This window comes from Urocitellus parryii, chromosome 10, assembly GCF_045843805.1.
Source record: "Urocitellus parryii isolate mUroPar1 chromosome 10, mUroPar1.hap1, whole genome shotgun sequence".
In the NCBI taxonomy this organism is placed as follows: domain Eukaryota; kingdom Metazoa; phylum Chordata; class Mammalia; order Rodentia; family Sciuridae; genus Urocitellus; species Urocitellus parryii.
In genome coordinates, this window is record NC_135540.1 from 73014242 (window position 1) to 73041162 (window position 26921).

At 34.8% G+C, this 26921-nt stretch overlaps 1 long non-coding RNA gene across 2 annotated transcripts in view; it reads right to left on the reverse strand.

Moving 5' to 3' along the window:
* Window positions 1–26921, reverse strand: part of LOC144257286 (uncharacterized) — a 363085-nt gene that overhangs the window by 20532 nt on the left and 315632 nt on the right. The gene's annotated exons all lie outside the window — the stretch shown is intronic.

Here is a 26921-nt window from a genome sequence, read left to right on the forward strand (position 1 = left end):
GAAAGAAAGAAAGAAAGAAAGAAAGAAAGAAAGAAAAGAACCAAGAACCAAGAACCAAGAACCAATCAACCTTCTGGCCAAATTTCTAGATGAAAACCACAGACCTGACAACAACATGCCCAGAGGCATCTTGGAAAGAACTTGCTATGCTTTCCTGCCTCCTTAAATGAGTTTGGCTGCTGAATGAGGAGAACCTCTTTTTCCTGAGTAGACTTAAGAATGGGAAAGTTCTAGAGGTAATGTGTAAAGAAGCAATTTATGAAAATGACCAACAAAAACATAATTCTCAAGATGAGGGCCTGTGTATCTGGTGCGTGCTGACGGGGCCTGCCTGTGCAGGCCTGGATTACCTGAGCAAGCTCTGGCCCTACATGTGTTAACGTTTAAAGAGATTTTTTTTTTTTTTAAACCTCATTGGAAGACATTTGGTTTGCATATGTGAACATTTCTCAAGATGTATCCTCTCGAGAGTTTCTCTGGCTGGTTGGAAATTAGTGCAGCCAAAGAAGTTTGGGAGAAAACAAAAAACAAAAACCCTGCTTGGTCAGTTGTCCTTCCTTTACCCCACTCTCCCCCTCAGCCTGCAGGAATGAGTGGGTGCCCCGGGAAGAATATTCTAACGTGATATGTGAAGAAGTACAAGGCTGAATACTGTATACATAGCAAGAGAAGAAGCTAATTACAGGCAAAATATTAATCAACAGAAAGCTGAACTACCACAGGAGGACTGGAGGAGGTGAGCTCACAGGAAGACCCAGGGATGTGTGGTTAGGAATTAAGACAGATTTTCCTGCCTCAAAGGCTTCCTCCAAATTCTTGTGAAGGTTTATTTTTTAAAAATTTATTCAGGAAGTGAGACATGCACTTTCTCTCTTAGGTCTTCTTTTTTTTTTTTACCTGGTAATGGAGATTGAAACCAAGAATGTTCTACCACTGAACTATATACCCAGCCCTTTTTATTTTGAAACAAGTTCTCAGTAAGTTGCCCAGACTGGCATCCAACTTTCAATCCTTCTGACTCAATCTCCTGAAATGCTGGGATTACAGCTGTGGACCCCTGTGCCCAGCTCACCCTTGTGTCTATGACAAGGATACAGTGATACAGTAAACTCATAAAACAGAATATTGCTGTTTGGAAACATTCACAAACAAAACCCCTATTTTATTATTTCTGATGGATTCCAGGAGACAAGCTACCTTTTTGAATGTTCTTTATTGTTACCATTTTTTAACCAATTTGTGTGTTCACAATCTTGGTGATAAACTTCATGCATTTTGTCATCAGCCCTTGGTTATTAATGTTTTTTCCTTGAAGGGGCAGGTTAAACCTTCTGATATTGGTCAAAGCATTTTTGAATGTAATCATGCCATTCCAGATTCAGCGATGAGGCAGAACTTTGGTTTAATTACTTTTTATTTTGATAATTTCACCCATCTTCTCAGTAGCTTTGCCTCCTCCTTTGGCACACATTCCAATCTATCTCCTTCCTTGCTTTCAAAATCTTCTGTTCTCTGAACTCCTTTTAAACTTCAAGTAGGACACTGGACTGTCATCTGTCTATTTGATATCTATTTTTATCCTTTTTTATACTGAAATGCTCTTCTAATTAACACCCCCTATTTCTACAAAATATCTTGAAACTCTCTGCTATATGGGGCATTCCCATGGCAGTAACCACTGACTGCAGGAAACAGCCTCTCCTGGTGTGTGTGCTGGTATGTCTGCAGATTGGATCATGCCTGATGTTTTAAGTTTGTTATGCCCTTAGGGCAAGAACTTTCATCTCTTTTCTTTCACAGTACTTGACCTAGTATAAAGAGCCAAGAAAACTCTGCTCTAAATGAACAATAAATGGTGTAATATAATTTAGATAATAAGCTTGCTTATTTAGACCACCCTAAATAATCTTCTTTTTTCTTCTCCTGGTATTTAAATTATTCAAATCTGTACAATGCATTTCCTCACTACTTATTCTTAACCAAACAACATAATTTATAAAAATTAAATAGGGCCATAAAACAAATATTTTAATACACACACACACATCTCTATACATGCACATCTAGTATGCATTACAGAAAAACAAACTTTGGGGGGCCTCTTTTTTTCCCTTTCCTCTCAATTTCATGCTTTATATTAGGTTTAAAAAGTTCACTCAAAAATAATTCAAAGTAATTAGCAACTTACTATCAATCATATAGAAACACCAATGGCCAATTTCCCTTTTGTCTACTATTAATGCCACAGTGAAGAAAATGTGTGTACATTAGAATATGGCTTATGATTTTGCATGTTTCTGTTATTAATAAATCTGGCTGGAGCCAATAAAGCATTCCTCATTGAAATCCTGGCTAAGCTACTTGTATTTTCATGACTTTATAATACATCAGAAAGTATTTTAATAATGCTAATTATAATGATTCATTAAAACAAATGAATATAGATTCATCACATCCCTGAAGAAAAATAATGCCACAACTAGCTCTGGATGAATAAATTTAACTTTTACAAAAGTAACCATGATTTTTATAGAGGATTCATGATATTTCTGGAGAAATTAAATGGTTCAAATTCTACCCTTCATCTTTAAAATAAGGATAATGAAGTAGATCGCTCATAACTTCATGGTCTCTTTTAGCACTCTGAAATCTATCATCTCTGAAATCCCACAACTTTAGGAACACCAGGTATCCCCCATATTTAGTATTATGTCTGGTGTATGGTGAATTTCAATCAATGTTTGATGAACTAATCAATTTTACAATAGGTTTAATGCCAGTCTAAAAGCAAACACAATCTCCTTCTGAAACAAGATCTACCGATCTTGATCTTAGAAAATGAGACTGTGATACAGTCAGTTGCAAAAAAGAAAAAAAAAAGTGGTAAGTTGAATCTTGATGTTCCCTTACCTTGAATATCACAATCTATACATCCAAAATACAGTACCTCCAAAATGTCACAAATCTCTTCACTTGGCTTCATCTTCATTGCCACCCTTTAATTTTTTAAGGAGACAATTCTAATATCCTTTCAAGTGGTCTCTCTATTTCTGTACTTAACCACAAACACAAACATACAGGTACAAGCTCACACATATTTCCTTCTTCAAAGAGCAGCCAAAATAAGGTTTTAAAAATTCAGATGAGATAATGACTCTCTACATTTAAAATTTTTATTACTTCCCCATTGTACTTATTTCAAAATCCAGAGTCTGAAAGGCTCTGAATCATCTGGAGCCTGTTTACCTCTCTAACCTAATTTTATACCGCCTCTTCCCTGCTCCTCCACTCCCCACACACATACATGCTTAACCACACCAGACTGTTTTCGGTTCTGGAGAGATCCAAGCTTCTTTATGCTTTGATGCCTGATATTTGCTGATCTCTAGCCATAAACCACTATCTTGGGCTCTTTGAATGGTCTACCCCTTTCCATTAAAGTCTCAGCCTAAAATCTACCTTCTTCAGTAGGCCTTCATTAGTCACTCTGTGAATTAGTTCATCTCTCATTATTTTCTGTCCTGAATTGTATCCTCCATTTTCCTCACACTTCCCTAAATTTCAAGTTCTTTACCTGTTTATTTTGTATTTTCAAATTTTTTTAATTTTCTGTCTATCACCCCATCAGAAGACCATAAGCTTCACAAGGTCAAGGACATGGTTTTTCACACTATAGTATCACCAGAGCTTTTAATAGTGTACTCAGTACACATCTACTCAATCAACACATGAAACTAGATAACAACCATAATAGAATTCCTAAAAGGAAATTTTGAGTCTTCTTTCTAATATTATTAAATGCCTTAAAGAAAACTGTGTACTTTAAGAAATGGGTTTTTTTCCCCTCTGACATAGATTTCAGTTAGCATATAAAGTGTTCTTAAATACAATATTAAAATTATCACACTTGGATAAACCTGAAATTGTCCTTTACAAAAAAAAATAATAATATTATTCAAACTTGTAGACTTGTTAGCCTTGTTAGTAAATGCACATACTCAATTTGGTTTAACACTAAAAAGAATACCATTTATTCACTTAAAATCTCAGAGAATGATTCAACTGAATCTATACCAGGAAAATCCTTTCACTGTAGTCAGGGCATGAAAGCTGAGTAGTAGATGAGATTACAAAACAGAATTACCTTCTTCATTACCAAATGAACATAACAATGACAATATAATAAAGATGTAAATGGGTGGCTACTCCAAAATGAAACAAAAATGAAATTGATGAATTAATTTGTGTGGTAATATCACTCTGAATAAAAAGCCTTAATTTGGTCTACTATACCATACCATGGCTTAGAAAATTCCCATCATTTGATGGGCTTGTAGCTTTGAATTATTTTTAAATGGTGGAAACCAGTTCCTGCATCTACTCATATGGTTATTTTTTTTTTTGCAACCAGAGACTAGAAATGCAACAGCCTTGCATATACAATCAAAATAAAATATATGCTCCTAACAGAATCTTCTCACCTCAAAAGGCACACACTTCATTTCAACAAAGAATATTGTTGAATATTATAGGTCAGATGAATATAAATAAAATGCCTGACACCAAAGAGTTGCAAAACATTTAAATTTATATAGATTCAACTACACATGGTCAGCAAACAGAAGAGATTAAGAAAGAAAGAGGGAACTAGAGCAGAAGAGAAGAGAGAGAGCAACTGAACTAGCAAAAGCAACTACACTTCGATAACTCCAAGCCACTCAATGAATGTATGCCCCCACAGTAGTCCCAAATGGAAGAAGTGCATCTGCAGACCCCCATCAGTGTCAATTCCCTGGCATCTGGAAGGATGAACATCTCACTGTGCAAATGTAGCCTTAGAGTTTGGGTGCACATGATTTCATGCCTCATGGCTCCTCAACACCAATTACTCAAGTTGTTCAATGTAAGAACAGTAATCTGTTTTTTTTGCTGGGGAAGAAAACAAAAACAAGCAATATTGGTAGAATATTGTGATTTATGAGAGATTTATAGGACTGGAGCAATTTGGATCACATCCTATAGTCACCTTCTGTGACAGCATTAGAATCCATTAGAATCAAACTTCTTTGTAAGATATGATTCCTCTGTATGCACTGTTAAATTACAGTCAATATTCTTCTGAATTCTCTTTCTTATTAAACAAATAAACACTTTGTTTTCTAGCTGTTGCTAATATGATGGTTTTTCAAACATTCTATTAGCTGTATTCCTAAATGCTAGTATATATCTTTTCTATCTAGGAGGATTCACATTATGAACACAAAGAATAAGACAGCACGTGCATGCACATATATGTGTATATACATGCAGGTATATGGTAAGTGTGGGTCTACATGCATTGTGTGTGTTCTCCCTAGAGAACAAAATCCTTAAAGGCAAAATATTTGCTGATATTTTTTCTCATCTTTAAAATATTAAATGCCATGGCATAGGAAGGCATGTAAGCGTATGTCTACAGATCCTGATATTCTTTCATGAAGCAAAGAACATAAAACAACTTCACCACACAGTGTTCATTAAGCAAGCTGCTTGTGCTAGTAATACAGTTAATCTGTGAAATTAAGGGTTATTTTTATTCTTTCCTAAAACATTTCTCCAACAACTGCAATGGTACATCAAATTTAGAACATCAAATTCTTCTAGTATTCTAAATATGAAATAATTTCAGGATAAAGTAACACTAGTAGTATTTTTCTCATCTGAGTCAGTCACTCCATGCTTGACATACAACAGCTATTCCTCTACTTCAGCTCAACTATGGATGTTGAATGTGAATGGTGAATCCTCCCAAACCTCTCTCCATTTTCTAACTTCATCTGAATTGTCCCTGGATGTCCCCATCCTCACCTTCTAACCCTCACTATCTATAGCAGAAGTTGGTGCCCTATGTGGAACTCTTTCCTGATACTATGGACCGAATGCTTGTCCCCACCCTCAATTTATTAGTTGAAATCCTAATCTCCAATATAATTATATTTTGAAGTGAGGCTTTGGGGAGGGAATTAGCATTAGAAGTCATGAGGGTGGAGCCCTGATCTGATGAGATTAATGCCCTTAAAAGAAGAGGTACAAGAACGTGCTTACACTTTCTCTGTGTCTGTGCAAATAATTGGACTTTCAAGCACATAGTGAGATAATGACCAAGAGAAGAGGCTTCAGAATGAAATGTTCCCTGCCAGAACTTTGACTTTGGACTTCAGCCTCCAGAACTGTTAAAAATTTGTTTCTAGAAGTATGGTGATCCTCAGAAAACTTGGAATGGAATCACCTTTTGACCCAGTTATCCCACTCCTTAGTTTATACCCAAAGGACTTAAAATCAGCATACTATAGTGACACAGCCACATCAATATTCATAGCAGCTCAATTCACAATAGCTAAGCTATGGAACCTACATAGATGCCATATGGGGTATATATATACATTGGAATATTAGCTAAAAAGAGGATTGAAATTATGGCATTTTCTGAGTGTTTTCTTTGATATAAGGAGGCTGATTCATATTGAGATAGGGAGTGGGAGCATGGGAGGAATAGACTAACTCTAGATAGGGCAGAGGGGTTGAGGGGAAGTGAGGGAGCATGGGGTTATTTATGATGGTGGAATGTAATGATCATTATTATCCAAAGTATAGGTATGAAGACATGAATCAGTGTGAATATACTATGTATACAACAAGAAATATGAAAAATTGTGCTCTATATGTGAAATAAGAATTGTAATGTATTCTGCTGTCGTATTTAAATTAAAAAAAACTTTGCAAAAAAAAGAAAAAGAAAAAAAAAGAAATTATGGCATTTTCTAATAAACAGATGGCACTGAAATCTATCATGCTAAGTGAAGTAAGCCAATCCCAGAAAACCAAAGGCCAAATATTCTCTCTGATATACAGATGCTGACTCACAACAGGCAGTGGGGAGGGAGGTGTGGAGGTTCACTGGATTGGACAAGGGAAAATGGGGGTAAATGTAGGGGGATGGAAATGGGGAAAACAGTAGAATCAAACATAGCTTTCCTATGTTCATATATGAATACACAATCAGCATAACTCCACATCATGTATAATCACAAGAATAGGAAGTTATACTCTATGTATGTATGATATGTCAAAATACATTCTACTGTCACGTATAACTAAAAAGAACAAAAAAATACAAAAAATAAGAAAAGAAAAAATAAAGAAGTAAATAAGTTTCTATTAGTTAATCCACCCAGTCTATAGACTCCTGAGAGAATAACAACCCCACCAGAAGGTTTGTATGTTAACTGATCAGGACTCACAGCCTAGACTCTTTTTCTTGGACACTGACTTAACTAAAGGGGAGTCTTTTGGTAAACTCTCTGTCACCTCCTTCTTCCAAAATCCTTAGCCAAGGACTAACTGGAAAAGGGGTACAAAAGGTAGTCAGGATCCTTGAATCTGTAGCTACAATTTGTGCTACATAGTTATTCCAGTAGATTAGGCCAAAGTTAGTTTACACTTAACTTTATTTCCCTGTCCTATGCTAATTCCCTCATTTCCATTCTTCTGAGAGCTTCCTAGTAAATTACTTGAACAATTCTCCCTCAAGCTCCTGAGGGTACAGGCCTTCGATGATGATTCCAAGTTGCAGGTGCCTCCACTTTTAGTACCCTCACTTTCCTTCCTAATGGTAATAGTTCAACATTGAGCTTAATGCCATTTCTTTCTTACCAAATATGACAAGACTAACTGTTGCCTTCAAGTTTCTATCCATTTTCCAAGTCCCAATAAAGCCACCCTTGATACTCAGCTTCTCAGGTGTGGGCAAGCCAAGAATAAGTAGAGTAAATTTGTCAATATAATCTCCTAGCTTACGGAAGGCTGAAAGCAAAAGTGTAGCAGGACCATGCAACAAGGCTGAACAAGTATGAATGAGAGAAATGCAAATGAACGATGAAAGTGGAGGTGGAGACAGAATAGGTGAGAGTAAGGGAAAAATACTTCCATCATGAAAGTCTATACCTCTATCTTCTGTCCTGAGTCAGATATTAAATTATGTATGCTTTGATTTGAATTTGCTTTGATTGTGTCACTCAAAGTTTCATGTGCTACAAACTTGGTCTCCAGTGTGGTGGTGTTGGGAGGTAGTAGAACCTTTGAGAGGTAAGTCCTAGTGGGAGGTAATTAGACCATTGGGAATGTCACCTATGGAAAAAAATCACAAACGTCTCCAGAGACCTTGAAATTCCTACAAGAGCAAGTGGTTGTAAAAAAATCAAACCTGGCTCCTGAATCTCCTTGGATTGTAATGCTGTGTGTTCTCTTCTGCTTCCACCAATGTTATGTCGTTTACTACCAAGTTCTCACCTGAGGCCAAACCAATGGGGCCACCAGATTTTGGACTTTCAGCCTACATCACCATGAGCTAAATAAATCTCTTTTCTTTACAATATCTAACTTCAATAATTTTGTTTTTAGAAAAGGAAGTCAATATAATGTGGGTATATGGTTAAAATTTGAACAAAATCTTGTATCTATCTCCCCCCCACACATACACACATACTCACAATAGCTTTACAGTTTAATGAATATTCTGTAAACAAACATCATACAATTACAGACTCAACACATCTCTTTCCTTTACTAATACAATAGCCTTCTACTTTCTCTCTGAATCCATTCTTACCACAATAATTTTATACGTTTTTTTCCAAAATAGCAAAACTCATTTTATAAAACAAATTAAAAAGTCATGGTACTACAATGCTTAAAGATCTACAATGATTACTCCTTTATATAAGAGTTAAATATGAATTATTTGTCATGGTCTGGAATACCCAGTATGATCCCTGCCTACCTTTGTCAGCATGCTACCCCTGCGTTTTTTAATTCATTCAATCTATATTTCACATTGTAGACTTCAATATTTCCACACTCACCTAGTAAGAAATCAAAATGACTTAATGGGACCAACCATACAAAAAGAAACCAATCTTAAGTATTTGCTTTGTTATTGTTGTATATGTAATGCCTCATATTTGTAGAGAGAATCTGTTCCTTTTGAAAGAGGTTTTGAAGAATGTATTTTAACATATACTTCAAAGTGTTTCCAATCACCACATCACTATCTGAAGCATAAGTGAAAAGAACAGCTATTGTAATTTCCAATGCTGATAAATTGAGTAGAACAAAATCAAATTAAAACAAAGACTTAACATTGATAGGATTAATACAGAATTGGCAGATTTTGTCAATTGTACTGTTGCTCTTCAGGGTCATGGAAGACATCATTAGTTAATCGCCCTGGTGCTCACACCCCTGATGCCCTCTCATGACACTCTAGGCAGAATCAGTCAATCAATCACACATGGAAAGGAAAGGAAGACTTGGTTATTTCAGTTCTGTAAACAAACCAAGAACTAAAGATCTCCCTTAAATGTCAAATCAAAACTCAGGTATTCCTCAAAAGGAATGCCATTTGAAATGATAACAGAAGAGAAAGCCAATATCTTTTCATGGCAAGAACTAATCATTTCACGAAAGCTTGATGATGGCAAATATCACTGCATGCTGTAGGGCCACAGGAAAACAAAGAAAAACTGGAAGCAAATAAAAGGAAATAGGAATTGGATATTCCTTATTCTATGTTATTTAATTTAAGATTAGACTCTGAAATCGTATCAGAAACCTGATTTTCTAAACATCTCATGTTTTAAGCTCTTGTATGGCCCTCCCCGCTCTCACCCAGAACAATCAGTTTTGAAAAGTTGTTTCAAACAAAGGAGGGTTTCCACTCCCAAATCTGAAAAGTAATGAATTATGCTACCCAAAGCAAGAGAGAGCAGGAGAGCAATAAAGAAAAGCTTTAGCACATTGTGGGGAGAATGGAGAGAAGAAAGGCAAAGTCTGTGGGGTGCTGAGATGGTCATGCCCAGCTGGGGAAAACCTACTCAGCTGGGTCCTCTTCTCATTATAGGGAAACGGCCTTTGTGTCTATCATTGATATAACCCCTCCATCTCTGTCCCCTGGTGGTCATATTTTTAAGCTTAGATAAAAGCTCTTATGAAGCACTACTTTCAATATCAGCTACGTTCAGAGAGTCCAACTAAGAAAATCAAATGTTGTCGATCACACTATCATTTCAAGCCTGTCTGTGGGACCAGATTTTATTTGACCACAGTTAAAAGAAAACACAAGTGGGTAACTTTGAGATAGTCATTTGTCTAGAATGAACTTTCTGGTTTTCTCCTTCAAATGAAAGCCCTGAGGCAATTAATGATTTCCAATAAGGACTGCTTCTTCTTTGTCAATTAATCCTGTGGGTTGAACAGCATCAGGCTTGCTTTATAAGCCCAGGAAAATTACTACTCTCCCTAAGTATATAAATCTTGTCCTAATCACTGAACCACAGTTACTCTCCCAGTTGTTTATTATATTGAGGTACTGACAATACAACTTTTTCATTAGAATTTGAAGATGGTAGGGAGATGATGTCAAAGTGGGAAAAAAAAGAATCTGACAGCTGTTCTACTTTATTCAGCATTATTCACATTATGGTGGACTTTGATGAGTTAAACTGTGGCCTTTGCTGAGATCCCCTTATTGAACATAGTTTTAGTGCTTTAAAATAATTAATTCACACTTTAGCTTTAGGTGACAAAAAATGCCTTTATACATGAATACACTTAATGAACAGAATTCAGTGAAAATCCTATATATTAAAAACAACATTTTTAAAAATTAGGTAGTTTGGTGGCACATGTATTATTTGTGATGTCCAGAGCTTTGGGACATCACAAATGTCTCCTTCTCCCTCATGCCATATTGTTATAGATGGTACCACTATACCACTGCTGCAGTAATAGATCTGGACTTGATTATTCACATGACCTGAGCTCAACAGTAGAAGTGATGGGCCCAGGGAATGAGCATGTGACTTAGGAAGGCCCTGTAACCCTTCCATTTTAATGGTTATAGAAAGATGGGGGAAGATGTACATCAAGATTGACAGCATACATCTTCCCTGCCCTACAGAGCAAAGCTGTCTACAGACTGAAGCAGTGTAGACAGAGGCAGGTATGGGAGAAGAATAGAGAGATCCTTGGAATGTGGATCCAAGTTCTAGCCCCTTAAGTTCTGATCCCTGTGTAACTTTCTTGGATCTTCTAAGATACGTATTATTCTTCTCAGAACAGTGAATAAATAAATCTTCTTTTGCCCAACCAAGTTTGAGTTGGTTTCAATAATGCATTATGCAAAATATCTTTTTATTATGAAAAAAACACACTGAATGAAAATATTTCTAGAATTTTTCCTTCAAAATGATAAAAAACCTATGTTTAAAACACACAGAGTTTCCCTTACCTTGTATCACACACAAAAATTAATTTAAGAGAGATCTAAAACCTAAATTTGAAAATTAAACCTCTTATAAGAAAACACTAGGAGAATATATTCATAATCTGTTAAAGTAAATGTTTTTAGAAAGGATAAGCAAAGTAATAACATGAAAATTATAATATATACTTTGTTAAAAGTTCCTGCTCATTGAAAGACATCATTAAGAAAATGATTAGGCAAGTCAGAGACTGTCAGAAAACACTTATAAAACATATCTGCAGGGACTGGAGTTGTGGCTCAGTGGTAAGAGAACTTGCCTAGCATGTATGAGACCCTGTGTTCAATTCCCAGCACCATATATAAATAAATGAATAAAATAGAGGTCCATCAACATCTAAAAAAAATTGTAAAGAACCGTATCTACAAAAGATTTATATGAATAAGATACAAAAGAACTCCTACAACTCAAGAAAATAAAAGACAAAAATCTCAATTTGGAAAATAGGAAGATTTGAATAGGTACTTCAGAATAGGAGGTATACAAAAGTCCAATGATCTCATGGTAAAAGTCCCAACATCATTAGATATCAAATAAATGCATATTGAAACCACTTTGAGATGCCATTTCACACACATTTGAATGGCTATAGTTAAAAATACTCACAACACAAAATGTTGGTGAGAATATGGAACAACTAAAATTTTTATACATTCTGGCAGAAGTATACATGGTACAATCACTTTGATAAAATTTTTAGCAATTTTGTATAAAGTTAAATATGTTCCTACTTATGACTTAGTAATTTTTAGATGCTTAAAAAAATGGAATCCATAAACTCACCAGAAAATTTGTATGGAAATGTTGATATTACTTGGTTTTATTTAATTATATTAGCTTCAAACAGAAAAAAATGAAACCCACTGAAATGTGTATTGAAAGCATGATCCCCAGTGCAGCAAGGTTTAGAGGTGGGGTGTTTAAGCAATGATCAAATAATGAGGACTCTGACATCAGAAGTGGATTAATCCATTTGATGAATTGGTAGTTGGAAAGGCTACTTGGATGTGGGATCTAGTAGTAGGGAGCAGATTACTGGAGAAATGCCTCCGGAGGGTTTGTTTGTCTCTGGCCCTTCTCTCTCTTTCTGCTTCCATTCTGCCATTAGTGGAGCAGCTTTCCTCTACCACACCCTTCTGCCATGATATTCTGTCTCACCTCAGAGCAACGGAGCCAGCTAACTGTGGATGGAAACCTTTGAAGAAAAGCTGACTAATACATCTATCAACAGTTAAATAGACAAATTATGGTCTAAGTAGACAGTGGATAACTCCCCAGCAATTAAAAAGAAAACTACATATCTATATATATTCTTTATTATTTGTTCCTTTTAGATATACATGACAGTAGAATGTATTTTGGCAAATTATATATACATGGAGTATAACTTATTCTAATTAGGATCTTCTTCTTGTTGTACATGACTCAGAGTTACCCTGGTCATGTGTGCAAATACAAGGATAGGAAAGTTATGTCCAATTAATTCTACTGCCCTTCCTTTTCCTCTCGCCCTTCCTTCCCCTTCACGCCCCTCTGTCTAATCCATGGACTTCTATTCTTCCCCTCCCCCAACATTCCCTTGTTGTGGGTTAGCATCCACATATCAGAGAGAACATATGGCCCTTCATTTTCTGGGATTTGCTTATTTCACTTAGCAGAATGTTTCTCTCTCTCTCTCTCTCTCTCTCTCTCTCTCTCTCTGTTTCTCTCTCTGTGTGTGTGTGTGTGTATATATATATATATATATATATATACACACATATATATATTAATAGTTATAAAATGTGTAAGTCAAATTAATAGACCATTGATATATATATATATATATATATATATATTGATGAATATCATATAAAGAGTAAATGAAACCAGATTCAAAACATCCACTGACCGATTCCATTCACATGAAGTCTAGAATAGGAAAAACTAGTCTATAGTGATAGGAATCAAGAAGGTGGATATTGACGGTAAAAAGGGGCACAAGGAAAATTATCTTTGATGATGGAAAAGTCTTCTATCTTGATGAGATATGAGTTACATATTGTAGAGGCACTTGTCTAAACTCATGAACTATATACTTGATATCTGTGTTTCTTTAATCAAATGTTCAAAAGACCCATCTAAAATATTGAACTCTAATTAGTAGGTTTACTCTTTGCTGTGGTATGGGTTAGCAATGTACAATGCCATTCTGAATAAGGGACTTGATCATCCACAGATTTTGATATCCATAGGGGATTCTGGAATAAAACCCTAATGGATATTGAGGGATGACTGAAAATGCTGTCTGTGTATGTGTGTGTGCATATTCATTTAATGTTCACGATAACTCCATGAAGTATGTGCCATTATTATTAGCACTTTACAGATGGAGAAAGTAGGTACAGTCCTACTACAAATAAGTGGTTGTTCCAAAGGAAAAAAAAACATTTATACAAAATCTGGCTTATATATTTATACAACCACTTATTTATACAAAATGAACTCTTGTGTAGAATAGTCTAGTGCATTCAAATGATCTATAAGAAAAGGTAAACATAGTTATCAACTATTTATTCTTAGGACAAAATATGATACCAGGATTTTCATCTATCTATATGTATATGCATTCATACTTACAGATAAATAGATATAGAGATACACACACTCACACATACACATCCATGTTATACATAGCCTCATGTTCTCAATGTATCACTGATGTTTGCTTATTTATTTATTCTCATATATTTTCCTCATATATTTATTCTCATATATTTCATTTTGAGTTTTTACTTTTAACATTCTTAGACTCAGAAGATCCTTCCGTATGAAACTTTTGCCTTATTGACTTTTCTCTGTTCCCTTCAGCAGCTTGGAAACAGGTCAAGGAGTTCAGAGCTGCCTTTTGCCCATTCTTTGTAGAAGCCAGCAAACAAAGCATAGCCAAGCTGCAGCACACTTGATATTCTCAATTCAGAGGAGGGAGGGGAGAATAAGGCTCATGTGCTTGGTCTTTATGAAGAGAAAATCCTCAGTGAAAGTGACAAATTCATTTTTGCCTTATAAACAAAGAAACTATAGAGCACTGTGTCATTTTAGTTGGAAAAGTAGAAAGATATAAGTCCTAAGAATTTCATTATACCATGACTAATGTGTGTTCACTCGCTCTAGATGTCAATATCTAGAGTCACCTGTTAAGCTCAGTTAGGCCTCCCGTAGATGCTATTAAATTACTCATGTAAACCCCAAGCTCAACTTTCTTGGACTGAGGAAAAATAAAATGCTGAACAAAAGCAAAGGTGTTTTTAAATGGCAATAGAATTGTCTGAGAAAGATGAAAGATGGGGAGCTATGACAGTAACAATTAGAATCCAGCATATTTTAATCTGTCTGAGAATTTGCCTTGTTAAAATAATAATCATACACACAGGTAGCTTCTCATATATTCCAAATGCATCTGACAAAAACCCTTTAAAAGTAGACCTGAGAATCCACGAGGCTAAAGTGGCTTGTTAAAGGCATAAGCCTAACAAGTATCTGAGAAGGGATGCAAAAGCACATCTTTTGACTCTTGATTCTGAAGGTATTTTTTTTTCTTATAGAACTACACTGCTTCATGGTTAAGCCTTGTATAGACCACTACCTTACACTTTCTAGGATTAAAAAAGAAAGAAAGGAATGAATAAAGAAATTACAGAGCAAAGAGCAAGCACTTTATATATCAAAATTTAAATTGTTATAAAATGTGTTAAGTCAAATTAATAGACCATTGAGGGAATACTCTAATTGCTTTATTAATTCGACTTACACATCTTATAACAATTTAAATAAGTATATAAGTAAGTACTTTGTAATAGTACTTACTTTCCATAGAGTTGCTTTAGGATTTCAATACTATAAATATTAAATGGAGATATTAAATGAAGGGCCATTTGCAGAAGTTCAACTACCAGCCCAACTTAAATTATAACCTTAGAGTAAAATGAAAAATGAAATATTTTAAGGAATGTTTAAAGAAAAATTCTGTTTGCCAGTCTGGGGTTATGGAATGTAACACTCAGATGAATCAATTATGAAGTATGGTAATGTTTTCTAACATAACATAGCAATTTCTGCTTAGTTTGAAAATAATCATACCACCAAAATTAGAATAAACACAATTAAGATTTGCTTTAAGGTTCAGAAAACTCTTAGATATTACTCCCTTGTAATATTATAAAATCAGTTTTTAGTATTTTCATCATTAATAGGATACCCAGATCAATTTCAAAGCTACACCAACAGTTGATGATATTCTTCCTGAGTCCACAACCAACACATTCCTTTATTCTGTCGTCACCATTCCCTCCATCCTGACCACCTTTCTTCTCTTCTCACTGCCACCTGTTCCCCTTGTACCAAAATGATGGCTTCATTCACTTCACCTAGTTTCAAAGTTTCGAAAGACACAGTTCTCAATGCTACTGCCAGGCTAATTATTCTCAAATATTAATTTAATGTAGTACAACTGCATATTACATGGTGTTCAAACTTAGTCACATTTCTAGGTGGCCAATATAGCTTCCCTGTGTCTTATCCATGACTCCCGCAGTAAGTGTCACCTGAAGCAGTTGTCCAAATTTATCCCCTCAATTCAACTCTAACATACAGAGCTCATTCTCACTTCTTCCTTCTTGGAACCAACCACTAAATCATTATCCACATCATCAGCATTAGCATCAAAGGTAAGCAGTTAAATATGTTGATCACAGCATCGAGATGGTCATCTTATAGGCAAGAATTCTGTCTTATTCTGTCTTGCTGATTCCTGAGAAGAAATTAGCCAAATAATATTCTTGGCTGGTCACACTAAATTATTAATGATATTTGAATGGGCCTCTGAGTATACTTGCTTTTCCTCTGTTGTTTGAAAAACCAATATATTAGATTTTAAAATTTTTATTGGTGTTCATTTATAAATGCCAATATGTGAGCATGTCAAGGAGCTATCACAAATTTGTACTCTTTAGAAGAAATTCTCTTAAACATCAAATTGTTTTGATGCATATTAATTTTTAAAATATGGTGAGTTTAATAACACATGAAAATTCATAATAGTCAATAATAACATTATTTTCCATATCATAAGCCTAATTAAATAACTCCTTTTGGAACACAGTATATTTTGAATCTTCACAATGAAAAGAGTAAAAAAATATTTCAAACTTAAACGTAGCAAAGATTTTTTTTTCTATTTTCTTTTCACTGAATCAACTTAAATTTAGTGAAACTGTCTAGTATCTGTTGGGTGGCAATCAACTAGCAAAGCCTAAAGAGCAAAAGTTACAAATTAAGTTTGCATTTAACAATAATAGAGTTTCAAACACTTTCTTCTCATTATATGTTTTATTATGATTCTTTCTGATTTATTTTATAGATCATGGCTCTTTATCAAACAATATTTTCATGTTAATTAAGAGAATTAGTTTATTTATATTAAAATTATTTTAAATAAGTACCATGATAAATTTAAATATGACTATAAAATGGTTTGTAGGAGTACAATTAAATTGTGAGTTAAAATTTTTGTCTTTTTCTTACATTTTATTATGTTTTCTGCTATTTTTATAGTGAAGACTTGGAAAGAAGAAAAAATTCTTATATTTGTAAAATGGATCATACAGGAAAACATTTTATCTTCATTCTTAACAAAAATACTGTTGTGTGCATGTAGCATTGCCAAATAGATAAAATAAATGTCTCTGCTTCAGATCTTTCAGATTGTGCCAAGTTCTATATTCAGGGACTCATTTTGTAAGTAAACCCATATTTTATTATATATTTACCATTTATATATCCCAATGATTATTGGGGCATATAAATTACTGGGATATATTGTTCACAAATTCAATGATCATACAGGTTAAATATCATTAGCTATAATATAGGAAAAGTGGAAGCAGAAATATTGGCATAAGCCATTAAGACCCAAAGGCCATTAATAATGTAAAGTACATTATCGTGCCAATAAGTATAATACTGGTACTTTATCATTCAATATCAACTCTCTATTATAGGCCCAGAAACTACTGATAACTTATATAAAACATTAATTGTGCCAGGTGCAATAGCACATTCCTATGATCCTAGTGGTTCAGGAGGCTGAGGCAGGAGGTTCAAAAACCTCAGCAACTTAGTAAGACTCTAAGCAACTTATTGAGACTCTGTCTTGACATAAAAAATAAAAAGGGCTGGAGATATGACTCAGTGGTTAAGTGCCCAGGGGTTCAATTCCTGCTTCCCCTCAAGCAGAACAAAGAATTAATTGTGGAATTTAAGTATTTCAATAACTGAATTAGAACCTACATTTATGTACTGGTATCATGCTACAAAAGACTTCAAGTTATGTTATCTACACTTTCAAATATAAAAATCACAAAGCTATAACAAATTCGTAGATTTCAGAGAGGAGGATGGGGGATGTAGTTCAGTGGTAGAGCTTGTACCCAGTGCATTGGATTCCATCCCTAGTACCAACAAAACAAAACAAAACCCTACAGAGTTCAACTAGGTTTACTGTTCCTGGTAGGATTGTTTGCTAAAGTTAACAAGTCATGGTAACAGAGTTCAAAATATTTTTAGGCCAGTAATTCAATAAGTGCATCAAGATACATTTCTACCAAGGGGAGACAGACTCAATGGATAGGGCTTTACTGATCATCTTCTGTCTTAAAGATGGTCACCTAGAGGTCATCACATTCCATAAGTATAATTGTTTCCTGGAACAGCCTCCTGATTAGGCTGAACCCTATCAAATTGCTGTCATCAAATAGATTTGACCTGCAAAAAGGACACTATCATATGATTTAACGCAATAGAAAGCCAAACTAGTAAAATAAAAGTAATCAACATAGAACTGCAGTGCACTCAAAATACATTGTTCCTCTAATTGCCTTTTAGAGATAGGTTTATTTACACAAAAGATAGAAATGTTCTACTTCTTTTCTTGACCCCTGAAAATAAAACTATTGAATAAATATTTCAGGTCTCAGCATTAAATTATCTGTTTCCTAGCTCATTTTATACCTCAAAGTCCTTGAAGAAGAAACTTCTGAGAATGACAGTCGGCTCTGCATATCCCCTTAGTAATTACCAAAGTGAAACATGAATTGCTTTTCTTCCAAGGTGGTATGAATAATCAGATTTTGCTTAGATTTCTAAATTCGATTCCCAGATATTATCTTCCCTAAATCATCAAACCATCTTTCAAGCTTTGTATGCATATACACCTTCCATCAAAAGTACCCTTCCATCAAAAGTCAGGGGGTTGAGGGTACTCAGATACCAAACACAAATAAAATGTTTGGAGTTTATTAAGTGATTTATCCACCAAAAAAAAATGGGCTTTCTTTTTATACATTATAACGACAATGTATAAGCCTCCCAATTTCCAAAGCATGATTAGTCTGTAGGGACAAAACTTCAATAATTATAATATTTTCCCTCAGTGATATGCTGGTTCATATATATGTACAAGTCTACACACACACACACACACACACACACTCCAGCTTATACTTCCAAAATTAGCAGGAAAAACATTATGTTTTCCCTATAGGACTCTCTTGTCTCTGGTTGAACTGGTTTTTTTCTCACATCCTTTCATACTAAAGACCTGTTTTTCTAGTGCTTAAAATAAAGACCTTCTACCTGGGACCAGAGTCAATAATCAAAAAAGAAAAGAAAAAAATATTGAAGTGTAAATGGCTGGGTGCAGAAAGGAGACCTTGCATCAATAATTGATCTTTTTTTTTTTCTAATTGTGTCTTAGGTCTGAGCTTTATCTTACCAACCAGCTGGGAAAATTTTCAAGGTCAAGGATTGAGTTTTATAATCTTGTCATGTATAACCCAGAATTGAACATAAAGTAGTTGCTCAATAGGTGCAGTTTCATTGATTGAACCTTGAATGGTTAGGAGATTGATAAAAATAAAATACTGGTTGATATAGAGCATCTAATGCAGTGTTATATTTCCTTCCCTGGATTAATTTTTGCTTGATTAAATTGGGAAAAACAATAAGGACCTTTCTTACTATACCAAGTCCTAGCTTGGAATACCTAGTTCTCCCATTTTGTTCATAGCAGAGATGCAACAAATTCTTGTGACTTTGAATATGGATTTTTGAGAAAGAACTACACAAAATTACCTAGGACCTGAAATTTTAAGATATATTTTTATTACTACATATTTATAAATATTCACATACATATAAGTGTGCATATGCAGTGGGGGCACATGTACTTTTTTTATGTTACCAAAAAGCATTATCCTTCAAATCACCTTAGTTGCATAGTGGTCATTTATCACTGACAGTTTTATTAAAAGGCAATCTTTCTTCATTCTTCTTCATCATTCTTTAAGAACTTTAGTTAATTTAATTTTGCAAAATGTATGTAGTATAAAGAAATATTGGTTTTTATGGCTGCTGTTACTGGAGGCTCTCTGTATTTGCAGGTTCTGCATGCATGGATTCAACCAACTCTGCATCAAAAATATTTGGTAAGTAATTATATCTGTTTTTGAACATGTACAGACTTTTGATTCCTTGTCATTATTTTATAAACAAAAAGTGGCATTAGCAATCGCATACACAACATTCACATTGTTTTAGCTATTATATGGAATAAATAATTTCAAGTATATGGCAGCATATGCACAGGTTATGTGACAATACTACAGTTTTATATAAGAAACTTGAGCATCCGTGGATTTTTGTAGTTGCAGAAAGTACCAACGGACAACTTCACTTATTTAACAAAGCAGCTATAATTTTTGGCATCTGAATGCATAATTTCCTGCCTGATCAAAAGTCCCCACATCTTTTGTTTACCAGTTAAATCACTCACACAGCCACTTATTATAATTCTGTAGATTTATCAATTAGAGTTTGAATGAGTTATACAAAAGCATTCACTCTTTAGAACAGAGCTTAAAACAAAAATAAGCGGTAAAGAAGGTTAAAAATAGCACCTTTTAATCACTATTCCTCAGTGATATCTAACCTTTAAGAAAAAGTATCCATCAAATATACCAAAAGTATACCATGTACCATCTGTACTTGCTAAATATATATGTTCTAATTCTCTTGCTGTAGTGTTAAACAATAATAAAATGCACTACATTGTCTGATTTACCCTCATGTCCTGTGTAGGGATGGAAATATTGAAATCCCATCCAACTAGAGGTAAGACTCTTGGGTACTATGGTCATCAGGAAATGGCAATCATACCCCAAATGAGGCACATGCCATCTAGAAATAAAATCATTTAAGGTGATCCAAATAACTCAAAGGAAAACAAAGCTGAAAAGTTAACTTTCTCAGGAAAGTTTTCGTTGTCTGCTTGGATAAAGTTGTATGTGTTCACAGCACCACATACCTCTCTTCTGTGGCACTTGCCAAAAATAGAATTTTATTTTATTTGATTCTTTTAGTGGTCTCTAGTCACCTGAGTAGATCCTAAGCCCTCTGAAAGTAATGACCATCTCTTTTTGTATGTGTTGGACTAAGGGATGTGGTGGCAGCATTTCAAGGAAACAATGCCTGATACATACGAAGCAGTCCACAAATACTCTTGTCAAAGTTGTTGAATGAATGGAGCACGAGTGGAAGCTGACCACAGGAGATGTATGGCACACCTGTCCTAAGTATCATGAGACACAGGCCATCACCAACTGGGGAGACTAAAATAGAGCCCTCACCCATCTTCAACATTCAGGAAGCAAGCAATGTAAGCATGCAGGGAAGAGTTGACTGAGCAGTCAGTGTTTAGGACAGGCTGGGATCTGTCAATGAGAGAGAGACTGAAAGAGTATGCAGTGTATGAAACCCAGCACCAAGGTTATATAGGCTGGAAACCAAGGACAGTCTATAAATGTTAAAAATGGGGGAAGCATGGACTATTAACTTCACTCTTCCAAGAAAATAGAAAACACATAAAGCATTAACACATAGACTTTGTTCTTTAAAACTACATGAGGGAGATGGAGACATATTCATAAACAGACACACATATAATAAAATTCTGTGATACAAACTTTGTGCAAATTCAGGGAAAAGCGCTTGTGCAGGATTTGTTAGACAGCAAGAGGGGTTATACAACTCAGATATGACAATATTTTTGCTTTGCATGTGATTATTCACCATAACCAAATCACATCCCTTCTTCGGAGATTTTTATGGGTCCCTTTGTTTTAACTATCACCACAATTAACAAATTAGGTGAGGGGGGACTCATTTCTGTCTCTAATTCTCAACTGAATCCTTCCTAATTTTCATTCAATTTGTGTGCTACTAATAACATGGCAAAGGCCAATTTCTATATTCTTAAATATTTACCATATGTTACAGTGTGGATATTAAGTGACCCCAAAGGGGTAAAGGCTTAGTCTCTAGCCTTGTCATGATCTGGAGGTGGTGGAACCAATAGGAGGTAGGACCTAAGGAAAGGAAACGAGGTCACTGGAGCTGTCCTCTTGAAGGGGATATTGGGACCAGGTCCCTTCCACCCCCTTCTCTCTTTGCTTTCTGGCCACCACAAAGTGAGCAGCTTTGGCCCATCACTTACTTCCCACCACGATGTGTTGCCACACCACAAGCCCAAAAATCAATGAAGCCAGGTATTTATGAACTAAAATCTCAGACACCATGAGCCAAAATAAATCTCTCCTCCTCTAAGTGTATTTTCTCAGGTATTTTGTTCACAATGATGAAAAGCTGACACTATACATATTTGATTTTTGCATCAGTGAACAGTGATATATTTATTGAATTGAATCTATGCTTTTAATATATTTGTATACTTTGTGTCTGGCTTGGAATAATGAGAAATAATTTGGAGTACAATGACCATTTTTACTTCAGCACTTTTATAGTTCCTTCTCTTTTACAAAAATGGTTTAATTTATTTACTATCTATTAAAAGCTATAAATAAATGAATGGATGCATTCAAGTAGTACATTTTGTGCCTCTAAATGGCAATAGAAAAATCTATCGGCATCTAAGCTTGAGGTATTTTATAACTATTTTTGCAACTTAACTTAAGGAAATGATATATTTGGAGTTTGAGTTGCTATATGTGTTCCACATGCTTTAACTCTTTGCCTTGGGAGACATTCAGGCCCATTTAATTAAATAAACAGCTTTAAGAGGTTATTTTCTTTGACTTATAAATATGGTCAATAGAAACCCAGCAGATCTCTGCTAGTTGTGTTTTGGATTAAAGGGTGAGCGAACACCCATGTGTACTCACCTTCAACGACTGCTCTTAGTCCACTGCTATTGACTTTTATTAGGTTACAGAAGCACAAGGAATGGGCCTGCTGATGGAGCATGTCTCTAAAATTGGCAAGTGGAGGCTTTCTATAAATAATCTTATGACTTGATAAGAATTAGGACAATAGAGGGGACAATTGCTACACTCTATTTCATTCAGCAGATCCCAGCTTCTAAGATTCCTTACCATTTTCCCTTACCATCCTTCTTCTGACCCACACATATCTCCATCCTGCTTAATGTTCTCCAGTTGCATCCTCTGCTAAATAATAGGCCAACAGTCTCTAGTGTCACTAGATAAATCTGTCACCACATGGGCTCCTTCTGTTATCCCCAACCACAACCCTTCTTCTAGGGAAGGCGGCTAGAGGCAGATTGTGGTCATCTAGCAAGCAGACCTGTAGGAGAATTCCAACATGGTCACCTCTGCATTGTTAAAGATGTTACTACAACACTTTACTACAACTCTTGCCCATTATGGTAAAACAGATCTAACAGGTATATCAAATTCCAAATTAATAGAAGACACTAAAAAAATCCTTACCTTTTTTCTTTTCTCTGGTGTCTTTTAAAATTTATCCAAAATTTACCTTTTTTTATAATGCTTTTCAATCTTACGTTTAGGGGGACATCTCTCCTGCTCTAACCTTCATTCCAGAGTTAACTGCTTCACAAACTTCCCTTGAAGAGTTCTATCTGCATAAGATCATCGTCCTCACTCATATCTTCATATAAGACATACACATTTCTCAACCCTTTATCACTGAGACTTGATTCAGTCAAGCTCTGTGTTGTACTGAGGACAAGTGTCTTGAAGTTATAATATGTTTCTGGAGTTATCTAGCCCCTTAGGGGAAAAAAAAAAACTTAAATCAGTTAAAATGTTTCTAAGAGTTTTTAATGAGTTATGTCCACAACAAAACAAATACTACCAATAGCATCTTTTAAAATCTTTTGTATTTCACAACCACGACAGAGGCTGAGAGATGTATATCAGATGATATAAACAGTTCTCAAAATGCAAGTTGTTAAGAGGAATATTTCTCTCTTTATACCATAAATCATGCAGAATTATTACCCTATAAAGTTAATTAAGCACTAAAATCTCCATTTCTAAAGGTGTGAAACATGAAAGCATTAATTTTAGAGACTATTTTTGTTCTGACTTCCATGGATGAATGGATATCAAATAGACTATTAAGATTATAACTTATAGAATTTCGCAAATTTAAGGTCAAAAGTAAAAATAAAGAAAAACATTAGGGAAAATATTGGATGCATTTTCACCAGAGCAATTTACTAGCTTGAAAACTAGAAATGTTTTAAAACGTAACAATAAAAAAAGGATAAAAGTATCCCAGTTTCAAGATGGTACTTGACATCTGTATGGAGATATTTAATTAATTCTACAAAACTGCATATCTCCATGTAGAGTAGTCACTTGCATTTTTCAACTCTCCACTAAATACCTCTAATATATATTTTATCTCAGTGTCTTCAAGAACATTTTATTTAGGCTTTGATAACTTTTTATACATTGAAAGCAAAACACAGCCTGTCTTGAAGGTGACTTTGTTCTGGTGTCACCACATGGTCTTAGTAGAGAGATTTCCTCTCCCAAGTCAGCACAGTTTGTCAACAGAATTGGCTTTTGCCTATTGAGAGCTGCCACTGGTCAGTGAATGGAATGAACTCAGCCACTCAGAAGTTTTCCATCACTGACAAAAAGCCATGGACAATGTAAAAATAGCATTCTACATCAAGGATTTGTTGCAGCTTCCTAGCAGCAACAGGATCTGAACAGTCATAGCACAGTTTTCATGCAGCAAGGTCATGAAATTGCAGGATATGTGTGGAAAACACAAAGTTGATTGGAATGACTGTTATCAAATGCTAACTGACTCTCAAACCTTCATGGTATGACCACAGCTCTTATATTTTCTTCTTTCAAAGATCACAAAGCTTATTAAAGTTGATATTAAATGTTATATTTGTCTTACATGGTGAAGCTAAATTCTGCAAGGTCAAATGGTGGAAAAAATAGTGGTTTTATAATACCAACCTTACTTTCCTTAACTAAAAGAATTACATAGACAGAGACATAATTACAGCCAGAGATAGAGATCATATTCAGAAATTGATGAAACAATCCTCAGTGTGAGTTATTTGTGTTAATTATTCTCCATTTGCCATCCATATTTCTCACTCTCCTAGGATCATTCTCTGCCTCCTCTGCCCTGATAAGGTATCTGTACCTTAACTCTCTTCTTTTGAGCTACGTAGGGTGAATTCTACTTTCATCCCAGGACCCTGAGTGAAACACTATCACTCACAAAGAGACAAAACAGTAAACAATGAAATGTGCCACTACATACTTCTACACTTTTTAATCACAGTTTATTTCAAATTATGATTTAAAACTTAATTCTAGAGAACAATGGCATCCATTATCTCTATGATCACCATGAATGACTTAGTTGCTGTGATAACTTGATGAATAGTTGTATTTTTATATTTTATCATTTTATATTACTCGTATTATCTGACCTTCAGTTTTACTATATAGACTGTACGAGGAGCCCTGTAATACTTGGACTGTACAGTTAATGGATGCTAAGTACAAAAACAGCCCTGGGAATTCATCACTGAAATAACAGACTTGGAAAAATAAATGAACTTTGAAATAAGAAGCCTAGGGAAGAAGTCCCAGGACTCGTACCTTTTAGTATGTATAAGCAATGTTGGCACAATTTCATTTACTTGAATAAGTGTTTTATGAGAACGCAAAAATAACTCAATGTTGTTGCTATTTTGTATTTAAAACAAAGATCACTGAGATACTAATATTAATGATTTAATAAAACATAAATAAGTTGCAAGTCCATAGAACACTAGCTATTGAAATGCTTCTGTTTTCCTTAATGATCAACCTAAAGCCAAAATAGTTTGGAGAAACTGAAAATTAAGGCTATTATCCATGGAAAATCACTTTTGAAGAATAACACACTCCCCAACTTTCTAGCACTCCCATCCATGTCAGTCAAAGTCCTATGTTGAGAGAACTCACATATTCTATATTGTCTATTCATTAACTAACAAATATCCATTAATGTTTCCTATGCTCCAGATGCTGTGGTCAGTGTTGTGGACAGAGCTGTGAGCAAAATACAGCAGCAGTGAATCTCAGCACCAATGTTGTCCTCTCCAGCAATGTGGTGTACCTATCGTTTGCTGAAATCATCACTTCATCTTTCTCATAGTTCTATACCCTTGACCCTCTAGCTGCTAAATTCATGAGCTGTGCTCAAAATGTTGACACATAAAGATTCATAGATATGCTGAAATCCTATGCCATAAGAAAAAGTGACAAAATTTTACACAGAAAGGATTATCAATCAGCTGGCCCATATAATTTGTGCTTCTAGAAAATTACTGAACAATACCAAATTGCATAAGAATAACTCCTAATACCCCATATGACTTTGATTACTGATTATGGAAAATAGCCTTTGCATATTTTATTCATAAATGAATTTGATTTAATTTAACATTCATTTACCCACTAATTATTTCTTTGGACAAAATGTGCCAGGTACCTATTCTTTATCTCAGTTTTCAGAATAAATTTCCTAGGAATCTTTGTATAATAAATACATAAAACAACACTTTCACAAAGAGAATCTAGATTGTCCAAGAGACTCCTTACTTTACTCACAAACTAGGAAATTTAAAAAAACAAACAAACATACAATAAAAACAAAAACAAAACAAAACAAAAAAACAACAACATAAGGGCTGGGAGTAGAATTCAGTGCTACAGCACTTGTCTAGAATGTGTGAGGCTCTGGATTCAATCCCCAGAATCTCCCAAAAATATAGAACATAATTTCTAGTTTTATAGTGCTTATAAATTCTTTGGGGGACTGAAATATTACTATGAGACAATTTGGAAAGCAAGGATTAAATATTTCAACATTTTTTCAATAATGTTTTGGGGTGTTTATTGGAAAATAATAGTTCAGAAATATATTCCAAGTACCTTTGTCCTAAAACTGAAAGTATTAAAAATGTATAGCAAATATGCCTTGTATTCTTTGGGACCTCCAAAGTGATAAGCCATCTGATCTAGTAAAAGAGGTGAAGTAAATAGTCTTATGAATGCTAAATATCACAGTGTGACTTTCCAGGCAAACATCTACCAGGTCTCATCATGAGGAAGCATCACACCATGAAGATGAATGAACAAGTTTATCACAATTCTCATT